Source organism: Python bivittatus, unplaced genomic scaffold, assembly GCF_059951505.1.
Source record: "Python bivittatus isolate LINGU-HERP-01145 unplaced genomic scaffold, Pbiv_v1 ctg000350_np1212, whole genome shotgun sequence".
Taxonomy (NCBI): domain Eukaryota; kingdom Metazoa; phylum Chordata; class Lepidosauria; order Squamata; family Pythonidae; genus Python; species Python bivittatus.
Genome location: NW_028277074.1, coordinates 15,874,456 through 15,898,442, shown reverse-complemented (window position 1 = coordinate 15,898,442; position 23,987 = coordinate 15,874,456). Strand labels below are relative to the sequence as shown.

At 35.7% G+C, this 23,987-nt stretch overlaps 1 long non-coding RNA gene across 1 annotated transcript in view; it reads left to right on the top strand.

Moving 5' to 3' along the window:
• Window positions 1–23,987, top strand: part of LOC148215123 (uncharacterized) — a 69,489-nt gene that overhangs the window by 42,946 nt on the left and 2,556 nt on the right. The window contains exon 2 of the long non-coding RNA XR_015796732.1: window positions 10,405–10,508. This is a non-coding gene — a long non-coding RNA (uncharacterized LOC148215123). The remainder of the gene's footprint in view (window positions 1–10,404; window positions 10,509–23,987) is intronic.

Below are 23,987 nucleotides of genomic sequence, written 5' to 3'. Positions count from 1 at the left end.
CCTAGATTTTCTCTAGGAGCTCAAGCTAGAGAACATAAAGATGTTTTCTTTTATCCCAGCAACAATAACAGCCCTGAAAGGTAGGTTGGGCTGACAGAATGATAGACCTAAAGTCACGCAGGAAGCTTCATAGCTGGGGATAGCACCATCACCTTACTTACTGTATCATACTGGTTCTGAGTTCAAAGACATTAAATAGACACATATGGATTATTTGGAGCAGGTGTGGTATGGCTCAATAGGATTACAGTAGGAAAGATCCTTTCCTATCCGGCCTCGGGACGTAGTGAGCTGAGTAGTCCTTTGTCAAGTTTCTTAAGTTGACATATTGGAACCAAAAGCCGCACAAGCAGTGATTCAAAGGCAAACCCTTTGATAAACTATGTTTATTGCAAGAACTAGAGAAGCCATGAAAGAACAAACGACAGCCAAGTGTAAAATATAATCTATATTTAAAATAGATGCAAGGTTCAATTCTTGCATTTTCTTCTCTTGACTGTGCTACATAATGGACTTCAATCTTCTCACTGTCGTGTGGGAGAGGCAGTAGATTCCTCTGTGTGGTTACTATAACAGATCAGTCTAGTCTCAGCCTGTTTGCTTCTGACGTTGGTAGATCTACTCCTCATACTTTTGCAGAGATAAAGTTCAATGTATCTGTATTCTATTTTAATTATTCAGGGAAGAGTTTAGAACAGAACCTCAGTGCACTGGCACAATAACAGCGTGTGCTATTAAAAATGTTATCATTACTCTAGATATATATGAACACATGCCCAATTTCTCAATCAGTAACTTATTTATCCTCACTTCAATTTTACAAAGCAGGAAATTGCTTATTTGCCATTACATTGCCATTAGATGTGAAAAAGACATTTAGAAGCAACGTCCCAAAGAATCTAAGTTTGAGTGCCAGATAATTCAGCAGAGTATTAAGAAGTGCAATCTGCTAGTCTTAAAATGTGAAACTAGGCATAATGTTCAACCTGTATGACTCTCAAGCATTGTAGTTCAGAAAGAGGCTATAATTTGCTCGGAACAAATTGTAGTAGGGCACAAAATATTAAATCAAACTTAATTAAAAGGATTCATATGGTTGGCTTTGCATTTATGATAGAGCTAGAAACTGGCAGCATACAACTCTGTACAGGAAAGAAAACAACATTTTATGTGCTCTTTATTAACTCAGACAAAAGCTAAGAAACTAGTACTATTAGATTGCTACTAAGGACAAGAGTGACTCATTTAAAACATTCTTTTAAAAATCTCAGAGAACATAAAATTATATTGACATTTTACTTAATTTCATTGATTTTGGCTATTACATTTATTTAGTAAATACTTCAAGGAACTCAGCCTGTTTAATTTTATAGATTCTCATGACAAAACAGACATTGATAAACCAGTTGACTTTTATTTATATACTGTAAAATACAAAAACAAGTTCATACATGTAGAACAGCAAACATATATAATAAGCAAACATTTCTTCTACTGTTATCTTTTGCATTTGCAGTCAGTTAAGATTATTTACAAATAGACATTTCTGTAATTATACTATCAGAGAACTTGATTTTTTTTTAATGCAGAAAACTTATTGCTGATGTTTGGTGATTTAGAAGCACAAAATGAGAGATATGGAACCATTGGCAGCCCCTGGACCACACATTTCACATACCAGCAATATGTACCTCTGAAACTTACTATTAAATTTGTTATCATAGATTGTAAAGCTAAAATACTTAGGTTCCAGTAAATATTACTGGACCATAATAGATATGAGAGGGAAAAAAATTGTTTGATATCCATTTGTAAAATTGAAATTCAAGAAAAGAAAGAAAAAAGGGAGGGAGGAAGGAAGGATGGATGGAAGGAAGATGAGACTCTGTTAGCTTTCTAAGAAAACATAAGCACTGACACGACCTGAGAAGTACTACAGTAACCAGTAGCTAGTATATGTTAATTTATCTACTTGATGGGATAGCAAATGTTGAATTATGAAAGATCAGAGTTTTGATTATAGTCCACAGATCACACAACAAATTTGGAGGAGTAATGCACTATGCTTAGAGTTACTTCTTTTGATATCATTTATCTTTGTATCAATATGCAACTAATGCAGAACAAAAGGGTATGGAAGTGATAGAATTGTGGAGATTGAAGACTTTAGGTGGTCTGCAGTGAAAACAATAGAATTAACTCAGACCCTAGCAGTATTTTAGTCATTCTCAAATGATAAATTTATATCCCATTAAAATCACATTTATGAATATCAGAAATATCATCAACTTCTAGTCTGAAGAAACTGAAAATAAAATGTCACTTGGTTTCAAGGGTGGAAATTGCCAATGTTAATTAATGTATGAATAAGGCCATATCAGCTTGAGTGGTTTCAACAGAAATCTGTGACAGCATTTCTTAACTCTGCTGTTTTCATGCTGATCAAAATCTTTTACCAAATCTTATCAATTTGCTCTGTGTGTGCTTTATTTATGCTTCTGAAAAATTGTTAAGTGATGTGCTGATGTCTAATGCTTACTATAAGCTAAAATGTCAAATCCATTCCAGCTGCCAAGAGAGATTCCTGCTGCTTGATGACAGATTATACTACACTCACTAGACTTCCACAAAATTAAAAGCAATTTTTCCACTATTCAAATGCACCTGGCTATTACCATAAAGCAATGTTTTCAGAGCATGAAATCAGGAGAAATTTAGATCTGGCAGAGAACCTGCTTTTTCATACACAAAGAAACTCTCCAACTCTGATATAACAAATGTTAAGTCTCCTTACAGAAATCAAATACAGATCAGTTTAAGTTTTGCAGTTATTGTGTAGCTATGGGTTTAAGTTGTGGTATGGTTACCATGGTGTCAACAAAACTACGAGAGAAGCAAATTATCTATTGATGAGAGGAGTGGATCTACAAATTTCCAAATGTGGAACAAAACCCAAATGCCTGGGATTAGTATCTGTTAGTATTGTTTTTGTTAATAAGTATCCACCACTTAATTTTTCACTTTCACTATTTTAGTCTATAACAAACATTGCTTCTTCTCCTTTTTATAAGAGGGTATTGAACCTTTATATACTGTATATGGTATATGGTATAGAGATAAGGTATAGAGATAAGTGGAGGGAGAGAGGAGAGGATGAATATGAATTTTTCAAAGCACACAAATACACAAAAGCTCGTAATGTCTCTAATGTTATTCCCTAACAAAGTTTCTTATCTAATTTGAGTTTGTGATGAGCTGCTACAATAAAATGCACCATTGCAGGAACCTCATGAAGATTCTTTCCTTTCTTCCATAACAGTGACATTCCCCAATGGTTTACTTGCACTTGCACTGCTAAGAAAAGGGCTATGTGCAATCATTGGTCCAGCTTGCCTGGCTCCCAGTTCCAAATCTTATTACAAAACTACTCATCACTTTTTTTCAAAATGGGTGCTATATAAATTGATATGAAAAATGAATGATTATTTTACAAACATTGTTTTTTTTAAAACTAATGCTTAAAGGAGTAGAAGGCAGCTGTCCTATCTTCTACTTTCTGCTAAAATCAGTATGTACCTTTTATCAAAAAGAGTGGATAAGAGATACTCAGCAAAGTAGCAAAGTGTAGATGAGATGGTAAGATATATGACTGCAGCCCAAGTGTGAACTTACTCTAATTATTATTATTTTTTTAAATTGTGCTGTTAGAAATCTGTCCCTAGTCCATTTCTCCTGGTCTCACCCTTTGCTTAAAGAATGCAGACTTCCAAAATATCAACATTTTCAAAGCTGCCTAGTGTGCTGATGGACACTTCTCATTTTGGTGGCCTTCTATTTTGTTCATTCTGTATTGTTGGACAAATGTCTGTCCAACAGACTCGCACTCCTCCCATTCAGGGACATGATCCCTAACTCCAATTTTGTGGTCTGTGGTTCTGCAATGTCTGGTGTTCCAGCACCAGATTCAACAGTCCTCATCAGCAGGCTGAATCAGGGGCCCAGCTGGTGATACAGCAAAATTAGACTTAACTATTTCATCTCCCATTTATTCACGTTCTCTATACTGCCCTGATTTTCATTGTCCTCCTCTGAATTCCTGTATTTGACATCACAGGAATCTATATACTACTAAAACTCTCATGTCTTTAACCTTTAGGTGGGTGAAATGGTGTATCATAGGGCAACAATTTTTGAACCAAATGGGCTAACTTACAGAATGAATCCAAAATCCAGGACCCATGTCTCCTGTGGTATTGAAATTTGGGAAATTAGTGGTTGCTTCAGCACTGCTGTCATTGGCATATCCCCAACCTCTTCCCACCTCCCTCTGTCCCCCTGCCCAGCTGGCAGCAAGGCCTGAATGGCAAGCAGCGATTGGCTGCTTTGGAAAAAAGGCAGAAATTTGAAATCTATTAATGGCTATGGTCATTAGGATGCCTGTTGGTGGGGAGTGCTGGTGGTTGACAGGTGAGACCTCTTCATCTCTTGAGGGAGAGGGTCCTTGGGGACACACCAGAATGGCGAGCCCAGGTGCAGTTTTCCTCATGGTCAGAAGCTTCCTTTCTTCCACCTCCCCCCAGTAAAGTAGCAGGCAGTTCCACTGGTCAATTGAGAAGGAGGAGGAGGAGGAGGAGGAGGCTTCACCAGGGCTCCCCTGAGGGTCATGAGGGGAGGGCAAATGGTACAATCCTATATTATATGTGGAAAAGAAGGAAGGAAGGAAGGAAGGAAGGAATGGCGGAGGGAGGGAGAAAGGGAAGGAAGGAAGGAAGGAAGGAAGGAAGGAAGGAAGGAAGGAAGGAAGGAGGGAGGGAGGGAGGGAGGGAGGGAGGGAGGAAGGAAGGAAGGAAGGAAGGAAGGAAGGAAGGAAGGAAGGAAGGAAGGAAGGAAGGAAGGAAGGAAGGAAGGAAAGAAGAGGGAAGAAGGGAATCCCAAACTCTTTCCTCCCTCTCGCCCCTGTTGGCTGGTAGCAAGGCCCGATGGGTGAATAGAGAGTGACTGCTTTGTAACTGAGGCCAAAATTTGAAATCTATTAATGGCTGTGGGTGTTGAGGGAAGGATGACGGAGTGACTTGGATGCCTGTTGGCAAGGTATGGTTGGCTGGGAGACACTGGTGGTTGACGGGTGAGCCCTCTTCCTCCCTCAAGGGAGAGGGCCCTTAGGGACACAACAGAATAGGGACCAGGGGTGCAGTTTTCCTCATGGTCTGAAGCTCCATTTGTTCCACTTCCCCCCAGCAAAGTGGCAGGCAGTTCTGCGGGTCAGTTGAAAAGGAGCAGGAAGCTTCATGGAGGCTCTCTGGAGGGTCATGAGGGGATAGCAAATGGTGCAAGCCTATATTATATGTGGAAAGGAAGGAGGGAGAGAGGGGAGGGAAGGGGAAGGGGAAGGGGAAGGGGAAGGGGAAGGGGAAGGGGAAGGGGAAGGGGAAGGGGAAGGGGAACAGGAAGGAAGGAAGGAAGGAAGGAAGGAAGGAAGGAAGGAAGGAAGGAAGGAAGGAAGGAAGGAAGGAAGGAAGGAAGGAAGGTTTCTGATGCTCCCTTCCAGCTTCCCACAAGCAAAGTCAATGGGGAAGCCGACACCAAGTTGTAAGTTGCTCCCACTCCCACTGCTTTTTTGCCCTTGGTCATTTTGTTTTTCTGTTTAAGTAAGGAAATATCTCTGAAACAATGACCCAATGGATCTTGGGTTGTCTAGTAACAGATAAAAAGGAGAAGGATTATGTCCACAGGCTTCATATCCACATTGCAGTCATCCCTTCCATCAATGTCTTTGGAAATATAAAGAACTTGCTTTTAGTTAAGTAGATATTCTCAGTATATGAATGCACATGTAATTAGAGTTTTAGCTTGGAGTTTTATTCTTGGAAATTCCTAAGAGAGGAGAAGGAGAAGGAGAAGGAGAAGGAGAAGGAGAAGGGGAAGGGGAAGGAGAAGGAGAAGGAGAAGGAGAAGGAGAAGGAGAAGGAGAAGGAGAAGGAGAAGGAGAAGGAGAAGGAGAAGGAGAAGGAGAAGGAGAAGGAGAAGGAGAAGGAGAAGGAGAAGGAGAAGGAGGAGAAAGCTGTGTTACACAAAAGCGGACCAATGTGGAGATGTGTGTCTGGCAAGCCATGAAACAGCAAAAGAAAGAAAACCTTCACTCATTAATGAACATTAATGAGTGCTGAATCCCTTGTTCTGCATTCCATGAAATCCTCTCTCCCATCCCAGTAGGAACTTTTTTTTTTTTTTTGCTGCTTTCACAGGGGAAACTCATCTTGTGAGGAGGTGGAGTGAATGTATGATTGTGCCTAACTTTTTATTTATTAAAAAAGTTTTATTTTTTTAAAAATATTGTAACCCTCCCTCTCTTTTGTATAGCAGGACAACTGAAAGTAGTGCTCTTGTTTTTAATTAAAAAAAAAAAATCTTTCTAGCTTATCTCAGCTTCCACTGTTTTTCAACCTCTAATAAATATTATTTCATTACTTTTACAATTCCTCTATGTAAGAGAAGAGTGCAGTTTATATGGGAATAAAGCCTATGTTGAATTCTCTTGGACTTCATTCTGAGTATTATTGTATATCACCGTGCTATAAAGGAAACCAATGTGAGACTTGTTACTTTTAGAACTTATTTAATTAGGATTGTTTTATTTTTAAACACATTTTGGAAATCATTCTTGCAGAATTATGCCAAGTTCAAATCTGATATTAAATGTGTAGGTTTTATTTTTTAATGTGGTATAATTAAAAAAGTATATTTTTATGTGAGTTCTACAAATAGTACAAATATTTTTTATTTATTTAATGCTTTTATGTAACACTGCTATACTTTCTACATTAATATGGTCACTTTTGTGCCAAAGCTTATTAAGGTCTCATTTTTCAGTTATGTTGTCAGGAGGAAATTAAAAAGGGGCTTTTCTAAAGGTTAGTTAATTACTGACAGAAAATTCCTTATACCAGCATAGACTCCCAAATGATTTAATTTTTAGATAAAGCATATCAAGCATGTGAATTAAAATTTACCTTTTGTTTTTGATGTTAAATTGCCAGTGAAATTAAAAGTGACAGAATTATAAAGGGAGCCTTTCTATGTGCTGATGCATTTGGATGAAAACGTATTAGAGTATGCCATACCCTTTTTTAAAAGTGTAATACTTAGGTATTCAAGTTTGTGAATGGATCTCATTATGAAATACAATGAAATTAGATTATGTTTACACCATGATCTTGTAGCATAAGGCCTTATATGGCCCAGGGCCTAATTTCAAGAGCCTGTTCCAAATCATTAAATCAGATAATTGGAAAGACTTGTCTGTAACTTCACTGCAGGTTTAGGCTTTACTAGAAGCCCCGGAAATGCCTTTGAATGTTGTTCATTCAGGTTTGGTCTCTTCTGCATGTCCACCACTTTTTTCTCCACCAGCCCAAAATATTTCTTATCTGCACAATGGCTGAGTATGTAAATAATGTTTACATTTCATAATATTGGTGCGGAGCACATCCAAGCCATGCACTACTTCAATAAGTTGTTTTAGATTTGTCCTATGCTTCATTTATATAATATCATATTCCCAATTCTCTTTCTCTAAATATAGTTCTTCAGTCTGAATTTGCCAATGATGTTAAACCATAATAGAGATACTTCATAATTAGCAAAGAAAAATGGCATGTACTGAATGAAACGCTTAAGTAGATTTTAATGTTACAATTCTTTCCTTAAAATTCTGAGCTTTGTAAGGTGACTGCCAAGTAAGTACAACCAATTCATGAAATTTCAGGAAACAAAGACATATGGTGTGCAACACTTTCCTTTTTGTGAATGATTTAGCAAACTTCTGACTATCTTCTGTTAACATGCGGTTTGTTTGCTTTCAATTTCCCTGGCCAGTGGAGAATTCACCTTCAGTATTATGTTGAATATTTCATATTTTAAATATTCTTGTATTTATTTACAGAAAGAACATTTTATTTAAAATAGTTTTCAATATATAGCACATGTGAAAGCCAATGAAGTCATTTTAGACCAACAGCTGATATCTCATAACAGAACACAAATGGAAAGAACTCACACAAAACTAATTAGGTATCTGGACAAAGCTATGATAGTTGCATCTTTTGCCTGGTAGTTAGAAACCAAGAGTTTAAAATAACATGACCCATTTTAACTATTTGATTACATTGATGGTAAAGATTTTGCAAATATTAAGGCCAAGCGCAAGTATTGATCAATCTATATTTGGTATTAATTATCAACATTTTAAAATTAATTTATTACCTGGCTGGAAGGCATGTCAGGAGGGTTTTTTTTTTTTTTTTAAATCTCCATTATAATTCAAAATAAATTAGCTTCCCAGAAACTATTAAGAGCAGGAAGGGAAGGTTGATGCATGTATTTGTATAAATACTGTATGTGCACAGAATTGTATACGATAAGAGCAGCAATATGGTAAATGAACATTTTCCATCATCATTGTCCCTCCATAGCATTAATCAAGAACTGCAGTTTATCCACCTGCCTATCAAAGCAGATCTCTTCTCTTCCGAAGGTGCTAGCTAGCTCAGATTCTGGGCACATTTCTCTCTGGTGGTGTTAGTGGAAGTGTCATATTTGACATTCCACCATTAAAATTATGTTGAATGAGTTTAATCCAGAGAAGAGAGCTGAAGTAAAAGAATTGGCCCACTGATAAACGTCACTTAAATATATTACAATACCACATGTTTCTTTACATTAAGCAGAATGTATGGAGCATTTCTTTTGATGAACAAAAGGGATCTAAGACTATTCATTTTTTCCCCAGTTCTGAATGTTTTGAAGATTAAGGATTTGGCAAATTTAGCCACTTATGTCTTCCCCTGAGGATAAATTTTAGTTATGTTTGCTGAAGTAAAAGAAAGACTAAATGTTTTTCAGGGGAAATTGGTTATGAACATAAGAGCAGAAGAAAAAAAAATGTATTAGGTTCTGAAAGCAGAACAAAACAACACCAGCGGCAGCAATACCCAACAGAGAGGCAGATGCAATGGAGTCATTTATATGCATATGTTATATTACCATCATTATATTTTCCATCAACTTTTCTGTAACAGTAAATGTGTTTGATTTTACTCTGGGAGGCTTGTTTGCATGTAATAGTAAAGCACTGACAATATTTAGATAATAAAGAAGTTGGAATAATCCTCATGTCTTCACTTTCATTGTGCTTAATGCAGTACTTCAGCTGACTGGCAAAAGGGCCTGTCCAGTATCACAGTAATGTTCTAGGGAGAAATGTGCTTCCCATATTAAAAAAAAAAAAAAAAGCTTCTTGGAATATCAAAATATTGAGAAACACTTCTTCACCATTTCTTCTACATGAACACAGTTCATTTGTTGTTTTTGTTGTAAGACTCAAACATAGCTTGCTGGGAATAAACAAAACTGGCTCCAGTAACTTCATCCAACAGTTTTTGATCTCTAGTTTGGCACTGTGGTTAAATATCATTAAATATTATTTTGCCCCATAAACAAATAAATATGTCATTCTATATTTTAATTCTTTAATTTTGCACCAGTTTCAGGATAAATATTCTCCAGGAACTACACTCATGAGAATAGTCTTGACTAGATGCTTAACTATATTTCTCCATCAAGAATGTGTGGGCATGCATCTCATTGGGACAAGGGATTTAGCTTGATTATGTTAGGAAAACATTTTCCACTTTAATTGTGCTTTTGAACTTCAGGAGGACAAAATAATATCTATCTGATATAGGATAATAAATTTGCAGGTTTTCTAAATATGAAGCATATGAACATAAATAACTTAAGCTAGTTTAATGCTTACTTAATTCTTTTTTTTTTTTTTACATTTCATTGAAATAGAGTAAAAAAAATAAGAGGTTAACCGAACAATAAGAGGCTAAGAATGTCAATATACTTGGGACTGAATCTCTGAAAGTGATAGCTTAAATAAGCCTGAAATCTTAGCTCTAAAATGGGCCACCTGGGCTACTTCAACCATATCTATCATCTATCTGTTATCTATCTATCTATCTATCTATCTATCTATCTATCTATCTATCTATCTATCTATCCATCCATCCATCCATCCATCCATCCATCCATCCACCCGCCCATCCATCCTGTACTTACTCTAGCAAGTTTATGGTGAAAAATATCTATCTATATACTACTAAAACTCTCATTGTGTTTATCTGTACTCTCAGGTTAGGCCAAATAGTGCATTATATCACAACAATTTTTGAATCAAGGTACCTAAAATTGGCTAACTTAAAGAATGCATAAAAAATCTGGGACCATTACTCCTATGGAATTGAAATTTCCACAATGTAGAGATCAATTTTATTTGTAAAGTTGTAGCTGTTGCAGCATCCCTGTGGTCATGTGATCATGATTTCTGATACTTACTGCCAGATTCTCACAAGCAAAATCAATGGGGAAGCTGACAGGAAGTTGGAAGTCGCTTCTGCTCCCGCTGCTTTTTCCCCTGCCTGTGCTCATTCTGTTTATCTATTTAGGTAAGTAGATATTGAATTATTACTGAAATTTGTTTTGCACTACAATTATTTTTCCATTTATCATATATACTTTTCTTAGATGATCATGGGACCATCCAGCACTGGGGTAAAAAAAGTATGGTCAGTCTAAAATATAATGTTCATTCTAGTTACCAGACTGCAGTACCTTTCTTTCAAAGGATGACCCAATGGGTCACAGGGTTGTCTAGAATCATACATAACCATAGTATGAAATATATTAACAAGTTTTTCTTTGTTTACATTTATAATTAAATTAATCTGGTTCAATTAATTAACAGAGTTATTCTATGCAAAGGGACATAAAATCCCCCAAAGCTTTCCAGGTGCTGAATGCAGTCACTTTATCCTATATATAATACTTTTGTATATTATGAAATTGACCATGTTGAAATTATTGGTATTATGTACAGTGAGTTTTAAACTTTCTTTTCAGAAACTTCTGCTTATATGGAATTAGATACAGATTGTACTTGTCAATTTTTCTTCCTACTGTAATTGTTAGAACTTAATGTGTTTTATTGTTATCAAAGAATGTTTAACCTAATATGGACTATATCCATTAAAATACAATAATTCCTTAACTGTAAAGAAACCTTGAAATTCTTATTAGGTGTATAAAAATCTTTTAATTGAATGTTCACAGACAATCAAACCCATACTCCATAGTTCCCTGGTCAATGGAGTAGTTGATGCTTGGCTTCTGCTCTTCAATCCTTGGGTTTTGGGTAGTTGGATAAAGGTTACTTTCAGCTAAGAAAGTAAAAAAAACAGTTATCCATAGCTGTGGATTCTCTGGTCGATGGATAGGACAGGTTGGCATCTCTTCCCATGATGCCCTTCCAAACAGCTCTTTTTCTATTAGTTCATGGCAGAGTATTGAAAATACAGGAAATGCTGCTATACACTCAGAAACCACCATTTCACAACAACAAATGGGAAGAAGACTAAATATAAGAGAGTGAAATGAAAAGTGTATTGAATCAAGCTTGACTCCTGGTGACTTCATGAACACATCCAGGCAGTTTTCCCTGCAATAGCATAGAAATGATTAGCCATTGGCTTCCTCTAGGATGTTTTCTAAACTTCCCAGTCAATTTTAAAGACCTCCTTCCCATCCAAGTTGTAATCAATCCAACTATAGGATTACCATATCTGGGCTATAAAAATACAAAGGGCTATTTGGCATCCCAAAAAAGTAAAATTTTCTATACAGTATCTCTTTATTGCCATCTGGATTTTTGTAGCTGAAATATGATAGCTGTATGTAGTTTGCTTAGCTGTTCAAGACCAGCCATTTAAGCTAAATGCTGTAGCTCAAAAATAAAGCTTGATGGTCATTAGCATAGGACTTTGGGGATAGAAGTCAAAAGCCACCCTCAACAGAATGAGCAAGCAAGAGAGAACTTTAGAGTAGCAGGCCACAGCTTAGCACACATTTAAAATAATGTCCAGTAGCATCTAAAAATGGTGGTGGAAAAAGACCATTAGGTCTAGTGTTTAAATTATCTGCCTGCAATGATCCCAGTATGCTTCAGTATGTTCTTTCTCAGAGTCACGAGGATACAGCTTTCTTAGTAATGCAACATCTGTGGAATCTTGAAAGATGATCTCACCTGAACATTTCTTTGTTCTCTTAATTTTGGTATTTTTCATATCTCTTTGACCCTGTGCTTTTCTCTCTCTCCTTCTGATTCTGCTTTCTTTTTCATAATGTTTCCTATAGCACTAACATTTGCATGACATTTTTTTTTTTAAAATAGATACTACTTTTCCCCCATCCCACTTGGTAGACTAACTCATTATTTTACCAGCATGTAGCTATCAAGTGTGACTATGAGAAGGTGATTCCCAAGCTGTTATTTCATATACAGCCATAAGATTTTTCATGGCAGCTACTGTAGTGGACTTGCTGTCAGCTGTAATTGTATTACTGCATTAATATGTGTTGCTCTGTGGGATAATTGTAAACTTCTGTGATGAAACAGTTCCACTTATCCAGTGCCTTAGGTCTCACATTTCTTCCTGTGATCTTGCTACATTTTTGAAGAAGAGCTTGTTATATTATTGAATATTTGAATAACGTATGCCATTTCTATATGCCCCTAGAGATAATTTAAGCAGCATTAAACCTTAGCATTTAATTATTTTAATGTTTTGTATTCATGATGGATGAACACAGCATACATGCATGCATAAATTATACCTCCCTTTCAAGCCCTAGGTTTTACATACAATATGGAAACAGTTATGAATTAGAAAGCTTTCTGATTTGTATACCCTCATACCAAATTTTATAGTTAAAACTATGAAGGTCTGTCTTATATTGCCTTATAAATTCTTACAAGTAATAAAAATATTAAAGTAAAGGTGCTTTTTTGTGCTGTTTCCTGTAAGAGGAAAGGAAGAAAATGAATTTATTTATTAAAAGGAGAAATTAGTGTGCAGCATTAAACTTTCTCTAGAGCTGGGTCTTTTCTTTAAAACAAGCTAGGTGGACTCCTAAATCAATTTCAATTCAATTTCAGTTCTCTTTAACAGAATAACATATTGATAAAATGTTTAAAGAAATAAAGTACTATTTGCCCCCTTTTGTAGTTGAAGGGAAAAGAAGGTTGAAATGGCTGACACTGAGACCAACAAATGTTCTAAAAGATGGAATTGAATGTATATATAATTCTTTTTGGGCATAAGAGGATTGTAAACCTGGATGTTCCCATTTCAGACTAATTGCAGTTATGAACTTGGTCAAAATCATAAAAATGAAACAATGACTAAAATAAAAGGATGACCTCAATGTCTTTTAGCAAGATGGAATCTACCCATCTTAGTTCCCACTCTGCGAAAAAGGAAATACAATAATTTCTCAAAAATTAAATCTACCTCCCACTCCTCATGTCTGCATGACTATGCAACTCTCCATTCACACTTTTCAAAAGAAAAATATTTTTAAAAGTAGTATCCAGAAAGCAAAGAACCGGCCTTGCAAAGAATTACATAATCTACACCATTGTGTCATACATAATGCCTCACTCTCAGCTGTAGCAGAGAGGCAACACAAAGAGTGCACACAAACCAAGAGAGCTTCTCAGACCTGAGGCCTTCTCAGTTTTTAAACTAGATAGAATGGATGCATAAAATATGTGGAAGAAATTTCCATCTATTGAGGTCAGTGATGAAAATATTACAGTCAAAGAAGTATGAGTCCTAGATTGGGAAGAGTATTTTAAGCAATAAATTATAATACTTTAAAGGAATAATTACAATTTATCAGTGGGGGATTGTACATGGGCCTGGATTCCAAAGCCACTTATCTATCCATTATCTTCCATTCCATTATGGAATTCATTGAGCTACTGCTGCTACTAACTTTTTTCATTGATTTCGTTACCTCATTCTTGTGCAGTTATGTGAATGTTTTTATATATTCAGCAGCACACAATGGTGAAACATTATATATTATATACATTACACACACACACATTGTATATATGTTTCACAGTAGTATATTCAAACTAATTGTCAAATCAGGATAAAAAAAAGTTTGGGAAAAGGTGCTCAAGATCAGATTTTGTACCTTGACTTCTTTTACATAAAAGATGCAATGATGTTTTACCATTTCTGTCTTTAGGACTGCCAATCTCATAATGTTACTGTTGATGTAGGATATTTTTCCTATGAAATCATCTTGATAAAATATAGTTGGAATTTATTTATTTACATTTACCCCATTGTATTATATTTTACAACAATATTACAAAAAATAAACAAAAACAAAAGTTAAACCAACAATGAGATACAAAAAGCAATTATTCAAAAACAAAAAATAAACAGATAAAAAAAAATAGAGAATCCCCTATTTTTTTTAAAAAACAGCTAAGCATCTAAATGTATCACTTATGTTTCATATATTAAGTATTGTATCACTTGCTTTAAGAATTTAATCTGAACCAACTCAAAGGCTTTTTCAGCATCAAGAACTACAAGTATTGCATAACTCCTTTTATCTTTAGCAATTTCCAATATATCAATTAATAAACACAAATTATTGAATGCTTGTTGATTTTTTAATAAACCCAGATTAAGAAGGGTGGATTATGTGTAATAGAACCTTCTGCAATTGCTCATGTTATAAAGTAGTTTAGATCCTGGTATCAACATTAATTAACCAAAATAGGCTTATAACTAGCACAAAATCTAGAATATTTATCTGATTGTAAAATCAACCTATATAAGTCTCAAAAACAATAAAGGCAATTTACCAGCATTAAAAGATTCACAAAAACCTCTAAATATATAGGGGCCAAATCTATGAGGGATTTATACTATTCCATTGAGAAACCCTACGGAACAAAAACCCATTTTTTCAACAAATGAATCCAATCCAGTACTTCTTCAAGTGACAAAGTGACATCAAATATCTACATGATACAAAAAATGGTTGACATCATATTGATCCCCTTTATCATCCAATTTGTATTGATTTATAAAAAATAAAAATCTGATTATTAACACTTTCTAGGTATACCAATGTCTGCCTGTTGTCAGTAACTATTTCAGAGATTAAAGTCTATTTATTTATTTATTTATTTGTTTGTTTGCTTCAACTGACTTCCTTTAATTTAAATTTCAATTTCCTCAGTGAAAATTAAATCTTGTCATAATAGCCCAATTGTTCTGTGTGCCTTCAAGTCAGTCTTGTCTCCTGGCAACTGCCTGGACTAGTCCTTGCAGTTTTCTTGGCAAGATTTTCAGAAGTGGTTTCATGCAGCCTTTTTCCTAGAAGTGAAAGTGAGTGACTGGACCAAGATCACCCAGCAGGCTTCATGCTCAAGACTAGAACTCACAGCCTCCTGGTTTCTAGCCTGGTTCCTTACCCATTACAATAAACTGGCTCTCCAATTGTAATTTATCTAATATAACTATATTATAAATTGGATCCACAGGGTTTTTTTTTGCATAATCCAGTAGGTGCTCTTTAACCTCATTTTACAGCTGTTGATACAGAATTTTTTTATCTTGTTTCATCCTGGAAGCAAAGTCAATAATATAACCTCACATACAGGTATAAAAGTATCTCATACAACCTGTTAAATGGATGAATCATGTTTAACTTTAAAAAAATGGTTAGGTTAATTGTCTAACATAACTTTTTTTAAAAAAATCTTGTAACACAGAGATATTAAAATACCACCTTCCTTAGGATAGCTTAATAGGTTTAAATTGAAGTGTTAATATAATTGGGGCTTGATCAGATATAACAATAGAATTAACTGAAGAATCTAAAACATATTCCAGTAATGAAGGAGAAATGAAAAAAAGAATCTAATCTGGAACACATTCTTTAAGGATGGGAAATAAATGTATAATTCATAATATGAGGGTGAAATTTTTGTATCAAATTAAACTCTTTAAACAAGTCTGAAACACCTTTTATTTCTGATTTTAAATATATGTTTTGAGTGGAATGTTCTCTTTTTATATAATAATTGTATTAAAGATTACAATTACAACAATAAAAATGAATACAACCTAAAAAATATAAGAAAATAAAAATAAAAAATAAAAGGTACAGAAAAGAAAGAAAAAAGAGAAAAAAGAGAAAAATAGAAAAGAAAGAAAAAATAAGAATAAGTAAAGAATGTGTGTGGGTGAGAGAGAGAGAGAGAGAGAGACAGACTTCCCCTTTCATCACGAGTATAAACCATTTTAGTAACTTATCATATCTTTAAACACAACAAATGATCTCTTCTTCCAATATCCCATCTCTTATCTATATACAAATCCTTAAAACCTCACCCAGTAAAAGTCCATTAAGGGTTACCAGAGATAACAACATATTTATTTTAACCTTGATCAAATAAACAAACTTTATATTCCTTCCTTTTACTACTAACAATCTTGATCTTTGGTCCCTTCAAATAACGTCCTAGAACTTGATTTCTTTTCATGTTTTCTTCCCTTCTCACAAAATTCTTCAAAACTTTAACAAGACTCTTGTGTAAATCCAATATAGGAAAGTTATCCAGGTCACTCTCTTGGTTTGTTATTTGTATATCCCTTTTAATTATTAAGACATCATCCAGTTTTTTTCATATGTCCAATATAACATCTTTTTCCATGCCAGTCTTGTAGCATGTCATTTTTAAATCCGCTTTCCTTTTTATCTTTAGCAATTTTCAATGTATCAATTAAACATAAATTATTGAATGCTTCTTGATTTTTAATAAACCCAGATTAAGAAGGGTGGATTATGTGCCTTTTCTTCTGCATTGGTGGTTGGAGCATAAACCTGAATGATAGTCATATTAAAGGGTTGTCTAAGAAGTCTAATTAATATCATTCAGTCTTTGATTGCATTGTAGCCAAGTACTGGTCTTGCTATACCCTTCCTAACTCTAAAAGCAACACCATTTCTTCTTTGTTTTTCATATTGTAAGTAATAAACAGTGTGATCTTCTGATTGAAAATGTCTGATTCCAGTCCATTGATGCCAATTTGATGTCAATTTGTAGTCATTTTATTTCATCATTCACTGTGTCGAGCTTTCCTGTGTTCATGCTTCATATGTTCCATGTTCTTACTGTAATTCGATCTTTGCAGCTTCAGATTTTCTTTTCCTGTATGGCAACATCAGCAACTAGACCTCCTGAAGGCTTTAATCTAGCCATGTCATAAACACTATTAGTATTCCAAAAGATCCTAGGGTGATCCTCAATAGTATGTTGAGTGTCATCCAACCTGAAGGTCCCATCCTCTGGCACTATCTTGTCAATCATTTTATATTTTCTATTCATGTGGTTTTCTTGGGAAAAATACAGGAGTGGTTTACCATTGCTTTCTCCCAAGCAGTATGAATTGATGCCTTTGCCATTGTCACTAAAGTAATCATCTGCCACTGGCATCTTCCTGTATCATTGATGTCCAATATAGGTACCTGCTTGCTTTAGCTGGGCATCTGGGATGACTTCATGCCTTGGGTGTGTCTGCTGGGAATACATACTCTTGGCATACACTCTCAATGTACTTTACTCATCCTTCCCAGGAACAGCCCCCACTGCTGCCACAATGAGGCAGCACAGCAGGAATGGGGGTGGATAGGGATGTTACCACCCAGATTTGTTAATTAGTGAAACTGAAATTGAGCCAGTTATAACAAAGACCAGCAGAGGATGCTACAAGTGAACCTAAAACGAAGCAACAGAAAGAAGTTAGAAGAATATTCAAATAGTGACTGTCACAGATGTTGTAAGAAATTCTAGGGCAGCATCAGGATCTATAAATCGGTTAATCTGAACTGAAATTGAGAGACAAAAAATGCTGTAAATAAAGCTTGAGCCAAGGAAAATTCCCTCCTTAAAGAAAATATTATAGGCAGAATGTGAGGAAAGATTTGAAGCTTATATTCTTTAAATGTCAAGGAAAATATCTCATGTACCTTTCTTAAGATCATATAATGGACTGCAGACCCTAACAATGATAGGAGCAGTGTTTGGTATTTTCACATTGGTTCTTATACGAAAGACATAATCGATATCAATATAAGAAGATAATAGAAGTAATTATTGCAAATATTTTCCATAAAGCAACCACAGAGATAGATTTTCAGGACAATCTGTCCTTCAGGTCTTCCAATGGTTTACCTATCACTGCTGTAATTGAGTCCATCCACCTTACTGCTGGTTGTCCTTTTCTTCCCCCCCAACATTAGAGCCTTTCCCAAAGAGCTAGGTCTTCACATAATGTGTCCAAAGTAGGTTAATTTGAGCCTGGTCATTGTAAGCATTTTACACTTACAAATCAGCATGGAATACAAACCAGAAGCATATCTTGAGATGACTGCCTATGAATAGACATGATGTAGCCAAAACTCTCGTGCTAAGCCTCTGGAAATGAAAGCGTTTTGCAAAGTATAATATTGGTTTTGTATTGGCATGTATAATAATATTATAGATACAAAAGGGTGGTCATACAAATCAAATAAACAAACAAATAAAATATGCCCTTTTGGTATAGGTGGTAAGACAATATTTCTATTCTGGCGCTAATAGCATAAAATGTGAGGCAGCTATTTAATCTGACAGAAAGAGACGTAAATACTGTGAAATCATTCTAAGAGAGAAAGAGACGTAAAAAGATAAAATGATAGAAAGGATTGGCGTTAGAATATCTCATCTGTCCACAGCAAATTCCACTATCTCATCAGTTTGGAAAAGATAACAGTAGTACTTCCATTCTTTGATATTGAGCAGCTTGATGCAATCCTGCCTTTCTCTTTTTGAGTACTGCTTGTTCTCAGACTTCTTGATGTCTCTGTCCATAACAATATTGTTAAGAAGCTTACTCAGTGCATGATGGATTCCTTCATCCCACTGTCTAGAAGATACCTATGTCTGTGATCCTGCTGTTCAATAATGTATTGAATACATAATGTATATAAGGTAACTTTCTTGTGTAGAGGACGAAAAATATGATAATTGTACCAATGGCTTGCTGTCCTTCTCCTGTCTTACCATTTCAGTTTCATAAACCTTCAAAATGATTTCAGAATTATATTACTTTTGGAATATATTGGCTTCATAATGCAGGTTGAAAACTGATTTCTGTTAACCCAAGCCTGTTTTCTTCAGGGATTGGGAATTTCCTTCCTAGTTCATCTTTGTTGAAGGTGAAAAAACTAAGAAGGGTCAGAATTGCATCTGGAATAGGGATTACCTGGAAATCTTGAGACTATAGACTAGACTGGGAAATTGAAAAATAAATACCCTGCAAGAAGGCAAGGACAAACCATGTCCATACTGTTGCCAAGGAAACTACAGGCCAGGAAGAGGGAACTGGAGAGAGGAAATACCTTGCATCTGCAAGTGTTGGAGAAATGCTCTGAACATTTCAAAGATGAAAAGTAAAGAGTATAATTAATAGCTGGAGCATATAATATGCACTACAGTGCATTGTAAGTATTGATTACAAAATATATAAGATAGGTGTGGCTTAGCCAGTACTTTACCTCAGTTTTATCTTTTCTTCTTCAATCTACTATTAAATATGCAGCATTTATAACTGCTTGTTGAATTTTAGTAACCATATCACCAAAACTATGAGCCATATCAAAACTATCCTTCTATACTAATTAATTTTAGGGGGAAAAATTCCCTTTGGTTCCAGTGGGATTTCATCCTCAATTCTACTGTGAATTGCATAACTGCTAAGCTTCCATGCAAATGAAAATCAGGGTATCTCATACATTGTATTCCATTTTTAAAAGCATGGTTGCTAAACATACAATTAAGATAGTTTGTAACTTGACACTTAGGATACTTTCCTATTAGCATATGCTATGCTGGCATAGAGTTCCAAAGGATTTAAAGGAATAGGATTTTGCATAAAGACATTTCGCACCTGTTACACCTGCCCATAAAGCACCCACGTCTGGGCACTCAGCCAAGAGAGTTGTGCCTCCTAGTGATATACTGGTGTAGTGTCTCATCAGCATATACTTGCCATTATACAAGTATACATAATACAAGTATACATAATATACATACATAAATATACATACATACACATAATATAAGTATACTTCACAGAATAATGGTGGAAATTTATCTTAGAGTTGTGGTGGCCTCTGCCAAATCTGAAAGTTCCTTAGAGTTCTGGCTTTATTTTATTTTCCATCTGCCTAGTAACTATTTTATGAGAGATTACAGAAGAATGATCTGATGTACCTGAGTTCATAGTGAAGACTAACTTCCAGGTACTTGGTAACTGCTTCATGTGTAGTGTTGGGCTAGAAATCAGGGTGCTGTGAGATCTGGTCATCCTTACGGACAGAAACCAGCCAGATGACCTTGGGGCAGACATTCTCTTGCTTCAGTCCAACCCACCTCACAGGACTGTTGTTGTGCATTATGTACCTTGCCTTGAGTTGTACAAAATAAAGACAGGACATACATCTAATAAATAAATGAACTAAGAATTGGAGAGAATTTCTAAACTAGAAGCAGCCTTCTAATAAATAATGATACTTGTAAACTATTTTGCTATGTAGATTAATAGGTGAAAAAAATATTGAATATTCTCCAAATGGGAAATATTTACACTTGTATTATTGTTTGCTGAGATGGAAGCATTTTAAGAAGCAGATTCAAAATGTTTACATATTCCTTATTTCACTGAAACACACACTGCCTATTTATACTCCAAACTGAACTTACAACCTGTGGTAGTTGTTGCTTCCGTATTTCTATAGTGATAGTTCTAAGCTAAATCATTGGCTTTTATTAGCAGGATGGAGTTGTTAATTACCCAGAAGAGACAGGAAAAAAAAAATAGAAGGATATTTAAAAATGTTGTTTTCTGAAATGCTAGAAAATAGATTGAGTCTGAAAGAACAGATAAGAAGTACATTATTTCAAAAGAATTTCTTTATTTGCTGCTCCTGAAATGAAATATTATTTATCTATATCTAGGAAGTGGATCCCACTTGGTTTTATATTTATAAATGCCAACGCACTATTGTATAAACAAGTCTCAAACCTCTCTATACACATACAGGAACATATCCAGTAGTCATATTTTTTCACTGTTGGTGGAGGGGTATTGGCTAAAGGCAGTGGGCTAGAAACTGGGAGGCTATGAGTTCTAGTCCTGTCTGAGGCACAAAGCCAGCTAGGTGACCTCCAGCCAGTCACTCTCTCTCAGCCCTAGGAAGGAAGCAATGACAAACCACTTCAGAATCTTGCCAAGAAAACTGCAGGGACTTGTCTAGGCAGTTCCCAAGAGTCAACAATGGCTTGAAATCTCTCCCCCCCCCCGCCCCGCTTTTTAAAAAAATTTCCTTAGAACCACATCCAACCTTAGCAGCCAAAAATCAATGACATGGTCTCTTGCCATTTTGAGATGGAAAATACAGAAAAATAAGGATTAACCCCTTGAAATACTTTGAATATAGTTTATAAAATTCTTCCTCAAACCTAGGAAAAACCTAAAATATCACAATTTCACCCGCACATGTTACTGGCTACTTAATATCATTGCCCTACCCACTGTAGCCTTGAATGCTTCCCAAATGTTAACTGTACTCCCCAGTCACCATATCCTTGGCAAAAATCACAGTTGTTGAATAGGAGATGTGCGTTCTCTATGTATAATTTATTCAGGATTTATTCACACCTTTTAATTCAGGAAATTACACCCAGGTAAGTGTACAGGACTTTAGTTTCATCTTTATGAGGCAGCATTCTCCAATTGTCATCTAGATAAGTTGGACTACAACTGTAGCCAGCATTACTTATTTATCTCCACTGATCTCCTTGAGAGTTAAAATAAATAAATAAATGGTGCTTTTGGAAATTAAGCTCCTTCTTTTGTTGTACATTTGGAAAAACAGTAGCAATATTGACACTCTGAACATGCACAGAATATGTGCATAGATTTCTGGTGCAGAGACAGAAGGTTAAGATCAATTCATTATTGGTTTATTTATGAATTGCTGGTCAGGACCTTAGAATCAATCTTAATTTTTACTGCCCTCGTCATCACATTGTACTGGAACACTGTTGCCCTGAATGTACATATTTTACAGTATTTTTGCCAAACAAGCTAAATTAGTATTTAAATTGTATGAAAACAGCATGCTTGCAGTTCTTCCTACTGTCTAACTTTGTCAGTAGTATTAACATTTTAAAGATTAAATCAAGACTAAATTTCCTCCCTGAACAGCTTGACAATAACCTGTATATGTGATTTCACGCCCTCTCTACTTCTCTGAATACTGAATAATGATTATGATTATAACACTTTGCAATTCTGTAGTAAAATCTAAGGGTCAGCAGGATAAGAACCTTGTAAAATTTTGTATAGCAGCACTGAGTAGGAAACTGGATTGTTTACATTTTCATACCTATGGCAACTGTCAAGCATTTGCTAGGACTGCTGTGCTTCTCAAAGCACAATTCTACAGCAAAACTCTGCCTCCCACAAATCCAGGTCCCAATAAATGCTAAAACCACTGAACTTTCTGTGAATAGTTTCACATTCAGAGTGTTCATTCCAATCCTAGGACATATTCATACCTACTGTTTAAGTTGCTCTTGTCCTGTACTCATACCAGCTTGACTCTAAGCTGACTTAAAAAATAATCGTGTTTGGACCAAGACACTTGGGCAAAAGGTTGCAAATTGTTCATCTACCTCCCCTTGGACTGTTTATCTGCTGCTGTTTCCTTCCACCTTTCTCTTCTAGGATGTGTGTGTGTAAGTAGAAATGAAACCCTCCATCTCAGGTGACTGGAAAACCAGTAAAATGATGAAACTGTACTTATTAAAAAAATAAAGAGAGAAGAAGGAAGCTCAGAAAATATAATAATCATAATATAAGAAACATTCCTGCTGGTTTTCAAACCAGCAACCTTTGACTTGCAAGGCAGGAGTTATAGTGCCTGTGCTATCAAAAAAGGGGAGGTCTAAAATATACTACAGCTAATGGTAAGAATTGGCTCAACTGAAGGGGCATTTCTACCTCTGCACAGTAGCCAACAAACTGCTAGAGCAAGTCTGTAAGGAAGTAAAGCACTCCAGCAAGACAGAAGGAGAAGGAGAAGGAGTGGAGGGCGGAGCTGGCGTCGCGGCGATACGGCGGGCGATCCTGGGCTCCCAGGATGGCAGCCGATATCTCCTCGCCCGGACGGTCCCGATGGACCTAAGCCGTCCCGTAGAGATGGCGAACGCAAAGGGCGCGTCCCGCGGATCTCAGGGACGCCGCAAGTCCCAGATCGATCCGGGGAGAAGCTCTTGAAGCCGGTGGAGGAGAGGCAGCCAAAAATGGCTGCGAAAGCCGGGACAGCTCCAAAGGAAGATGGAAGAGAAGGGTGTCAACTGGGTGAGATGGACTTTTACTATTCAACTATTCTTAGAGAACACCTTAAGTAACTTAAAGAGATTTTTAAAAAGTGAAGAAAAGTGGTTTAAGGGGCGAGATTGAACCCTATTAAAAAAAAGTTGGGGGAGAAAATTTTTCTTTTCAACTTTCCCTTTTTAGTGGAATTGACAAGATGTTTTTCTTTTAAAAAAAATATATTTTTAACTGGATTGGCTTTCTCTTTTTAATACTCAATAACTTTATATTTTAAGCCTTTTTTTTACTAAGATTTTTTTATTGTTATAAGAAATTTATATCTTTTTGACTTTGAAATGGGGAAAGTGGAGTTAAGAAAGTAAATGAAAGAAAGTTGCACTGCCATTTAGAGGCGCGAATTAGTGCTTTTTTCTTTCATTGTGTGCAACGCTCAAAGACTCTGTGCTTTCTAAAAAGATAGTGGGATGTGCATGTTTATACAGGTGCCATCCGTAATTATAAACAAGAAAGTGGAGTTGAAAGCGACTTTGAAAACATTAAGATGGAAAGTTTGAGCCAGTCACAAGAGCCTTGATTAGTGGCAGTAGCTCTTTTTTCTGCTAGAAG